This window comes from Coptis chinensis, chromosome 2 (assembly GCF_015680905.1).
Source record: "Coptis chinensis isolate HL-2020 chromosome 2, ASM1568090v1, whole genome shotgun sequence".
In the NCBI taxonomy this organism is placed as follows: domain Eukaryota; kingdom Viridiplantae; phylum Streptophyta; class Magnoliopsida; order Ranunculales; family Ranunculaceae; genus Coptis; species Coptis chinensis.
This window is the reverse complement of record NC_141457.1, coordinates 53,016,427-53,026,751: the sequence shown is the minus strand read 5'-3', so window position 1 is coordinate 53,026,751 and position 10,325 is coordinate 53,016,427. Positions and strand designations below refer to the sequence as shown.

Sequence of the window (10,325 nt, the reverse complement as noted above, 5' to 3'; positions counted from 1 at the left end):
TCTCAGGTATGTATCTTAGCTTTCACTTTTGTTTTAATCGATCTCACAGAAGAATAGCAATCAACAATAAAACAAAACCCAACCTTCATCAAACACTCCAAAGTCTCTCACAAAAAAAACTCTCTGAAGAAGAAAAATCAGTCTCTTCCTGTTATTAATATGGTAAGTTTTTGCTATTGCTTTTGTTTTTGTTTTTGTTTTCGTTTCATGGCTTATCAATCGATTCCAAATCCATCGAACTCCAGTTATGGCTTTCATCTCTTCAATTCCCCTTTTGGAGATACAACCTATACCAAGGTCTTTGTTGGGGGATTGGCTTGGGAGACCCAGAGCGAGACCATGTGTTGTTATTTTGACCAGTTCGAAGACATCCTCGAGGCTGTTGTCATTACCGATAGGATAACTAGAAGATCCAAAGGCTATGGTTTTGTTAGTATTCCTTTGTTTTTATTTTAAACAATTGATTGACTTATTATTCTTCATTTTGCTAAAAAAAATTATTTATTTAGGTGACTCTTCGTGATCCCGAAGCTGCCAAGAGAGCCTGTCTTGACCCAAGTCCTGTTATTATTGTGGGAGGCTTGTTTTAATTGCAATTTGGCTTCACTTGGACGACCTTGCCCTCCATCGCCTTATGGTAATATTATTTCCTCATTATTTCATGATTACTAAATGGAAGGCTCAAAAATGTCATTTATGTGTAAAATGTATACGATAGGTGTTTGAGAGTCATCTCAGAACTAATTCTCTTTTTCTATCATTTAATTGCTACCCTTACATTATGTGTAAAATGTATAGGTACAATAGCTTTTTTTGCATTCCGTGTGGCACATATAATTTTATGTTTATGCTATTTCCCCTAGGGCATTTGAGGGCAATGACCCCTTACTTTGCAAGTGAGCAAAGCTCGAGGCCTTACATTAGAAGCCCCAGTTACCACCAGCCAGTCACTTACAACTATCAACAAGGGTTTGCATACCCTCAATATGGGTGAGTAGTCTTCTCCAGGATCTCACACTATTCACGATTCACTTTGATGTCAAACCTTGAATAAACAAAGAATGTCTATATTGTACATATATAAATGCATTACACTATATTGTTATCAATAACATCTATATGAACGTATTACATTATATTGTATGGTAAGAAAGGTCAAAACAATAATGGGAAAGGTTAAAAAAGGGTGGGAAAGAAGATATACAGAGATAAGCAATAAGTTATAGGAAAATCTCTTCCTCCAAAAACTCAGGACCAGCACATAACCAATACAATAATAATGTTGAAGCTGTAAAAACACTTCTTTGACATTGTGGTGTCTAATTTATGATCGTTGCCAAAATAAAACAGACTTATAACCTTGAAGTTTTACTACGTTGAATTGTTGGTCTGAAATCTGATTTACAAAGTTGAATGTTTAGGACAATAGGACTTGCATCATACCCTGCCTTTATACAAGTTTGTTTGCATTAGAAATTAATTTTCTCTATAGGTTATTTAATGATAGTGGACCTTCATTAAATTTACATAGGGTGGTGTCAATGAGATATGGGGCAACAATTTCAAATGTTGATTTCAAGAGGAGCTTAAATGATTTAGAACTGGTTCCTTTAGGAGGTACTATTATCTGAGTTTCCTTAGTTCAGGGCCAAATTAATACCCGACCGAAGTTTTTTTAGATAATGAGGTTACCGTGTTTCTATTCCATGAATAATAGTAAGCTTCCTTTTACGACTTAATCATTTGATCAGTGCAGACCTTTTTGTTTACTACATAAAAGTTAGTCGTTTCTTATAAACTAAGATTTGGTTCTTCTGCGTGGACTTGGAATTGGTTAGTTTAAGAACCTAATAAAGTATAGGAGAACCTCTCCTGTTTGGGACAATTAATTTGAACCTTGCTAAGGATTTAATTATTTGTTGCTCTCTGCACCATTGTACTTTGATGATCGATATGCTTTATATACCGTTTTGCATTGAGCTTTACGTGCTATATTAAACTGTCAATTTGGTATCATAAGCTCCATCGAATTATTTATCTGTATCCCAGGGCTTAATATAAATATTATTTATCTGTTTAATGAATGACTTTTAGGAAGTATGTATGTGATTATTCATGATTGTATGAAAACGGTGGCTCTTGAGTGACTAATGTGTTGCGAATCATTTGCATAGTTTTAAGACTTATTGCATCAGATTTTAATAGTCAATGTTGTTGCAGCTCAAGTCGATGAAGGGATTATTACCTGGGAAGTTATGAACATGATACTGTGCTGATTTCTCAAGGTGGTTTCATGTTTGTCCTGCCATTTATTTTAGGTAGCCTATAATTTGAGTTTTCTTTGATATCTTTCAGGCTCAAAAAATCCTTACGATAAGTAGAATTTTGTTTTAAGGTTTTGTTATAATGAAGTTTCTTTGTTAGTTTTACTTCTATTGGTCTTCTTTACTTTTGCTTCATCCATCTGTTTTAAACAGTTATTGAGCACACACACTTATAACTCGATTGGATTGGTACACTTGATAATGATTATAGAAAACAGTGTTTTTCATTTGGGTTAAATAGGATTTGACTGCAGCATCATAATGAAAAATTTTGTTATCTCAAATCCAAACCCTACGCTAATTGATTCCCCACCTCAAATCCTCTTTGGGGCCATCATGTTGTTTTAGATCTCACGTGCTACTGAAAGTACAATAAACTTAATTATCGGTATTAAATTTTCCTATCTTTTTTGGTGTTTACCTGGTTTGATTCTTCAGATGACAAGGCTATTTGATCACTTTATGCCATAGACATTTTAATTATTTTCTCTTTTACTAATTCTAAATGTAACAGTCTTCATAAACTTGAGCGGTATCCGTTACGCAATGCACTCGAATTTCGGGAAAAAGAGTTAAGTTCTTGCCGAGAATCAAAGAGAAGAAGAGAAAGGTTTGAACAAGTTTGTCCTCTCTTTTTTTTTTGTCTATTTGGTAGTTTGGTTGGTAATGTAGATTATATATTGGACAATATAATATAGTGGGATGGGATGGGCCAAGTGTGCAATTGCAAATACACCGAAAACATATACAGTAGATAAGTGCCCCCAACTAAGCAAACGGGAACCCCCTCGCCTAAAAAGAAGAAGAATAACAGTCAATTGAAATGAACTCCTAACAAAACACTAGATGCTCAGTTTCATTCTCTTTTGTGCAGGACAAGTTAAGTTGTGGTGATCTCTCAATGTATTTCTCAAGAGGTAAAGGTGTTTAGTTTCCTTTTGTAGTTACTGACAGCGTAGTTATCAAGGTATGTTGTTCAGATTTAAGTATGTATGCAGTATGCTTGCTTTGTACAAATATCTAAGAGTTGCAAGGACCAAATCTGAGAGAAATGGATTCAGCAACCATAGAGCAACGACCATTAGGTATTTGTTTTGTATAATATTGTAATTTGGTGACATTGTTTGTTCTTTAAAAACTTTTTATTTTGTGATTCATGTAGAGGAGCTTATTCTGTAATAGTAGGAAGTCACGTTAGTTTACTCTCAATAAGTTTACTTTTAGTTAATTATTAGGGTCTTTGAGGTGCAGAGTGCAACTTATGGTAAGGACAAGTTCTGTAATGTTAGCTAAGGACAACTTGAGACATTCGTGTGAATTATGAATTTGCTTTCTTTAATTTGGTTGTCACCGTCCAGGTATGCAATCACAAGTGCGTCTATCAATCTAAGGGTCAAATTTCTAGAAGAGTTGATAACATTCTTTATCTTACATGACAATTTAGGAAAACTGATTTTTAGGATGTGGTTGAATGGTAATCACTTCACTTATAATTTAATTAAATTAAATCCTTTCCATCTCATTCAAAAGTACGATTATATTAAACCACTGTAAATGCATGAGTTATCTGAAGTCAAACATTCTTGAAAAAGGTATGCTATTATGTCTATCACCTTTGATAAGCTTCTATTGTCCCATATTCTCCCTACGGTAAATGAAGTCAAAAATTATATGTTAGTTCTTTGTTTCTTATGTTACTCCGTTGAAAGGCATCGAATCTCCTTCTCTATATCTTTATGTCTCCTTGCTTGACTTTTGAATTGAATTTGATGTTTTGAATTGATGGTGTTTCAAATGAAGGTAGCACTCCTCCATGGCTCCATCTCTTCAACCGCCATCATAATCACCATCTTATGTTGAACAACAACTACCAAACCCATTTCTCAATTAAAGGTAATCTTCAATGCCCATTTTTCAAATATTTTAATTAATGTAGTTTCAGTTATTTGAAATACCCGATTTTCATTTAGTTATATATAATCTCCAATGTCATTCCATCTTACTCTAATGTCTCTGTAATCGATCTGTCCCCATAACTAGAGTTTAAACTTATGGTATTCTTGAAAAATCTGATAATGAGAGTTTACTTTTTCGGATTCTTTCATAGGCTTATACATTATTATTTCTAAGGTTTTGTTTAAACCTGAAACAATGAGAAGTGAGACTTGCTAAAACTTATTATATTCAATAGAAATGATAGTAATAATTAAAAAAATCGATAAGAATCTCCACTTAGGCAAAGCCTAGGTGTTTGTGGACAGTCCACCGCCTCACCTTGATAACGCCTTTGACAACATATTTGGGGAGAGGTACTCTCATCTTTTATCTATAAAGCTTTTTGGTATATGATTAATTACTGCTAACACAGGGAAACCTCTATTTTTTTATGTGAGTTACCATCTCACTCTTTTTCTTTTAAGAATGGGATACTGGATTAAGATGTTTTGAATAAACTATGGGTTTGCCTTATAATACAATTTATTTTGCATCTCTTTTAGTTTTGCTTAACGAGTGGAATGTCTTATTTATATTCTCTTTTACAAATAGTTTTGGAAGAAGATGATAACTTATTTTGGCGTTGGTTTCAGGTTGCTTGCTCTGTCCACTTCAAGTACAAGTCAAGCTGTTCAAGTACGTACAAGAAGAATGAAGCAATTTCTTGAGCAACTCACCGTCGGTTCTTAGATTCAGGTTTCTTTCGGCAAAGGCTAACTAATCGGGTTCTTCTTCTTCGAAGGTCAACATCTTTTACTTCTTGATATGTTTTTATGTCATAGTCAAAAATAGTATCAACTACAAAAAAACTGGGACGTGTAGAAAATTAACCATTAGCACAAGGTATAGCTTGAACATAATGAAGTGGAATGTACGATGTTTTTTTATTCGTGAACGGTGAACCCATGATGCATGAAAAGCACAAAATGTAAAAGGTATATACACAATAATTTATCTTTGGTTTCACTCACTAAGTGTAGATTACACAATGCCTCTGGGTTGCTTCTCATTGGTCTGTGTTAGAGTCTGTGTAACACAATGTGTTTTCCCTTACTAAGCAAACTTGATGGTGAGGGACTAAGAGCTGAATTTCTGACCAATATAGATATGTTTGACGTATCTCCAACATAAATGGAAGTATTTTCAATTCGTCTCTTTTAATAATAACTCTTTAATACACTGCATGTCTTATCTCATCTTATCTCATCTTATCTCATCTAGACGTATGTGTTGTTATTCAAGTCACTTTAGACTAGGCAAGGTTGCCTCACACCCTAATAGTTTGAGCTGTTCAATTTTTTTTTTCTTTAGAGCGTAATTGGATAAGTATACACTGATAGGCTGATATATAGGCTAATACTAGGTTCTTACCTTTGTGCTATATACTTCTCTAATAGATATGGTTCTCTATCAAAGTTTAGGTTTCCAACAACATACGGGCTTGGAAAATTAGAGATAAGCTTTGATAGTCTTTAAGCCGACAACAAATTGTGTTAGCTATGTTTTAGCCTCTTGCTTGAAGACAACTATCTTAATCTAAAACTTTTCTTTCAATTGTTCGCAGAAGATTGAAGAGTAAGCCCTATGTTATCTCCATTAAAACCTTAATCGCTCTCACTCTCCGATAATCAATTTATCAGGTAATCTATTGAAAAGCTAAGGGTTCATTTACATTTGCTTACAAGGTCTAAGATGTTTTGACTAGAAAGTTTGGAATATTTATTAAACCATATCAAACTATGCTTTCTACACTTTTCGCAGTTTTCTCTTTTACCTTTCGGTCTCTCTACACACCAGTTTTGCTGCTCTGTTTACAATAAATTAGGTATGGTTTTTTTGAAACCCATATATGTATTTGTCTTTGAGTATTTCAAAGATAATGACAATAAAAAACATAGACATGAACTTAATTGGATTAGGAAAATATTATTATACTTATATTGAAGTTCTGATTAGATATCCATTTTGATAACCAAACTTTATCATATATGTGTCAGCATTGATTCAGTACTATACTAATCCTTATTTAACTTAGTTTAAGCCTAAAATGTTGCATATTCGAGAAGCTATGAATTTTTTAAAATATTTGTGGGACGATTTGTCTCCAACCTATGTTAATCTCTGAATAGGTCGCAAACGTTTCTCCTATTCCCATTCTAGATTACAATCCTTATTGATATGCATGTGAACCGCCCACTTTATGAAGCATGTTAGTTATCTCCTTGAGGATTGTCTTCAAAGCAATATATATATTTTGAGTTTTTACCTACTTGGTAACTTTTGTTTTCTTATTTGTTATGAGTTTCATTGCATATCCCTCAGTTTGATGGTTGGCTTTGTTTTTTATTATGACCAGGTGTTCCCTTGAGTATCTTGGGTCTTGGTGCATGTATCTGAGATGCTTTCCCTTATGAGCGGGGATCACTATTTAGCATGCTTTGTTTTCTGTTCACCATTAGAACTTTTGTGTAGGTGGAGGTTGTAATAGTATCCGTGCTACATAATTTACAATGTCCAGAATCCCATCAATGGATTGAGGTGCTTTCTTTTATATGTTTGAAAGTTCCATTGAGCTTTTACAAGTAAACTCTAAAAGTTTCAATTTATCTTTAAAGACAATTGTTCTTATGTCATAATTAATCCAAATAACTCAAGCTGTCCAAACCCTTTTGCTTCTGCTGATGAGTGTCTGATCATGCCGACACCAGCTTTAATATCTAATTAGTTCTGAATTTGATAGTTCTTACTTGCATGCCTTCCACTCATTAAACCACGGGGACTCGCCAAGATGTGAAGCGTAACAAAAATTTGGCTGAGATGCTTTGGAGGATGAGGTTGTACTATAACCATTGGATTTGTATCCAAATTAAATCTCGAGCATTTCGGAGTTCACCACTTCATATGACAGGTTAATACTATTACAGCTATTGCAGATTTGCACAAATAGTATTTCAACTTTTTGATGGTGGTATTTCAACATTCGGTGGTGCTCGAGGATACACAATTGGTTTTCAGCGTAATGTCACCATTTTGTGGTTAAATAAGAAGTTTGAAAAATCGGGATAACTAAATAAGAAGTTTTTGTACATCTTAGTACTTATCTATCTTTTAGGAATTAAACTCTTTTCGGAAACGGAGAAATCTATACGTATCTTTTAGGAAATAAACTCTTTTTGGAAACGGAAAAACCCACATGAATAGCAACCGGACAAAGAATCGGACACTTATATGCTTACAAAGAGATCATACCCACTTTGTTTTCGTAACTCTATAAGGTATTTTCTAATGCTTCAATATTCAAACGCTCAACTATTTGTAGTCTGAACCATTAGTATTAGTGTTGGTATTATTGATTTCTCTCTCGGACTACCCCACCTTGAAAGCAGCATCTCGAGCTCTGAATGCTCTATGTTGATATATACTCCGTAGTGCGTGTTGATTCTTGTGGTTTGTGTTGAACACTTAGAATTACTACCACACCTTGGAAGCAGCATCTCGAGCTCTGACTACTAAAAAGTGTAATGAAAGCACCATGTCTTGAAAATCAAGTCTCTAGAGTTAACAACATAGCAAAAATTCAGCCCACATCTAGCTGCATGACAATGAATCATATAAATAAGTATAAACAGGGAGAATGTAACAGAGTAATAGTGTAGCAATCACAACTACAAGTAGTACCTGTTGCAATAGAATTTCAACACTCCAATATGACCCAATTCACACTCAGAAATATCTCTAAGGATACAACACGTACTCATCTGGGTTGGTAGTATCAACCTTAATCTAGAAAACCTACATGGTTCCTCGGTAAAACTGGCTCCAAAAATTTGAGCAAAGCCAATCATGTTTACAAAATAATTCATATTTTTTTTGGTTAATTGTAATTTTCAAGTGTTTTACTAACAATAAATTGATCTATAAATTGATGCAGCGAATCCAATTTTGAAAACTTATCCCTCTAAAATTCAAAGATATGTTAATGCACTGCACCAAAATATTAAAGATAGACGACCCAGAATTTTGCAACGAAATATTGGGAGAAAATCAATACAGATGTCAAATATCAATTGACGTTCCAATCTTTAACATCAAAGACAATCACCAATTCGAAGGAAACTCAACAACTCAAGAAGATTCAGAAAATTCAGCATCAAAGAAAGCAATTGATTTTCTGCACAGTGAGATAGGCTTTGAAGTAGTAGACTATAACTACGAAGAAATAGAATAAATTTGCAACAAACTTGAGATTGTAGAAAAGAACGACATGCTTAGAAATCAGTGCATACAAATTCAGGAAGAAGAAATTCAGAGTCTGAAAGAATATATTAATTATCTAAAGGCAATTATAAAGAGGGAATGGTAGAATTATGATTCTCTCTACGTAACTATCTGTTCAATCTTGGAGATGAGATGACTTATCAGACATTTTTACATATATGGAATCATATCTTTAGTAATTTTTAAATCAAGCAATTTTCTATATGATTTCTTTGTGCATTGTTACAACTCATTTTTCTGTTTCGTATAACATAACAAAATTAAAAGCAAGCAGATACCAAATCAATATATCATAACCCATTTCAAAGCCCATTTCAAAGCTCATAGACAAGTGAGAAGCAAATGCAAGAAAAAAATCCCAGTAGCTATGTAACCTAAGGGGTTCACAATGTTCTGTGCTTGAAGAAACCTCTGCATTGCCAAATTCAGAGCAGAAGCATAGAGTTGAGGGAGCATGTCGCAGCGCAAACATATGGGTTTGATCAGCTATATCTGCTTAGGCCCAATGCTTGCAAGATTATACTTGAGTACCAATATAGAAAGGAAAATATTAATGTTGCTCCCAAGTGCAAAATTATGCCCTGTTGGCAAATGACAACGAGTAATGCGTAATTCTTTGCTCCATAGGCAAACATAAGCAAGCAGAGAGATAGACGTAAAGTATATCGAACTACCAAAAATTGCGTTTAGAATGCACAAGGAGGTAACCCTTGCCTAGAATGCATCAGATTATCCCTGCTCTTCCTTATAAATTCACCATTCCTTATAAAACCTCAAGCCAAGTTCATCAACACGGTGAGGCGGTGATTTCAAGCATGGTGATAAGGTAAGTGCCATGGCACAAAATATTAATGTTGGTTTCCTTACAAAGATCTTCTATTTTATCCTAGAAAAGAACAATGAAACATGCATAGAAAGAGGAAATGAAAGCTTCAATTCACTTGAAAGGTGAAATATGAAAATCGAGTTATTGTCTCTTCTCTTTGCTGGCGTTATCCCATTAGATTAATACATAATCGGAAATAACAACAGAGATCGCGTGATAACATTTCTTTAGCAATTTCTGCTGTTTGTTGCTCTTTATTTTTGCCATTACAAAATTTTATGAATTTACACCATTTACATTAAAAGACTGAAAAAACACATCATGTCCAATCAACAACAAGTTCTATGTACAATGAAAGAGTTGTGGGATAATGCAACCCAGGATAACCTTTCTCCTCAAATCCTACAGTTTCTGGCAACCTTCAATTTACACCTGTACTCTCCATAGCTTACATTTAAATTGATGTGGTCGAAATCGGTAATGCGGGAGATCCACTAATTTTGGTGGAATCACCTCTCCAAGTGTTGGCGCTTGAAGAGCCATAATACGGATAAAACAAATCAGAAGGTGACGGAAGTTGTATGTCATAAGTACCTGCACCACAACACTCATCATTGGTCAGTCATTAGGCCGGTATTGAGTACACCATAATGCAACTGTAGCTAATGTTTTTGCCTTCGATTTATCCTTGTCATTGATGCCACAGTAATCCATAATTTCATCTAGTTGCCCTTTCTTGAACTTTTCCCAAAACTTCTCCAGGTAACCAATTTTCGCCATCAAGATTCATCTTCCTCTCCAAAACTTCAAACAACATTCCAAAGCTATAAATATCACTTTTGGAAGTTACTGGCATTTGTATCCACATTTCTGGGGCAGCATAGTTGCGAGTCCCTCTAAAC

The 10,325-nt window shown here is 34.3% G+C and overlaps 1 long non-coding RNA gene and 1 pseudogene across 1 annotated transcript; both read left to right on the top strand.

Moving 5' to 3' along the window:
* Nucleotides 1-207: 207 nt before the first annotated feature.
* Nucleotides 208-994, top strand: LOC147516548 (putative RNA-binding protein ARP1; annotated as a pseudogene).
* Nucleotides 995-3,095: 2,101 nt separating this feature from the next.
* Nucleotides 3,096-6,135, top strand: LOC147516547 (uncharacterized). The gene is made up of 6 exons (XR_015213698.1): nt 3,096-3,241; nt 3,323-3,409; nt 4,125-4,217; nt 4,913-5,061; nt 5,884-5,959; nt 6,081-6,135. It is a non-coding gene; the product is annotated as an uncharacterized LOC147516547 (long non-coding RNA).
* The last annotated feature ends 4,190 nt before the right edge of the window (nt 6,136-10,325 follow it).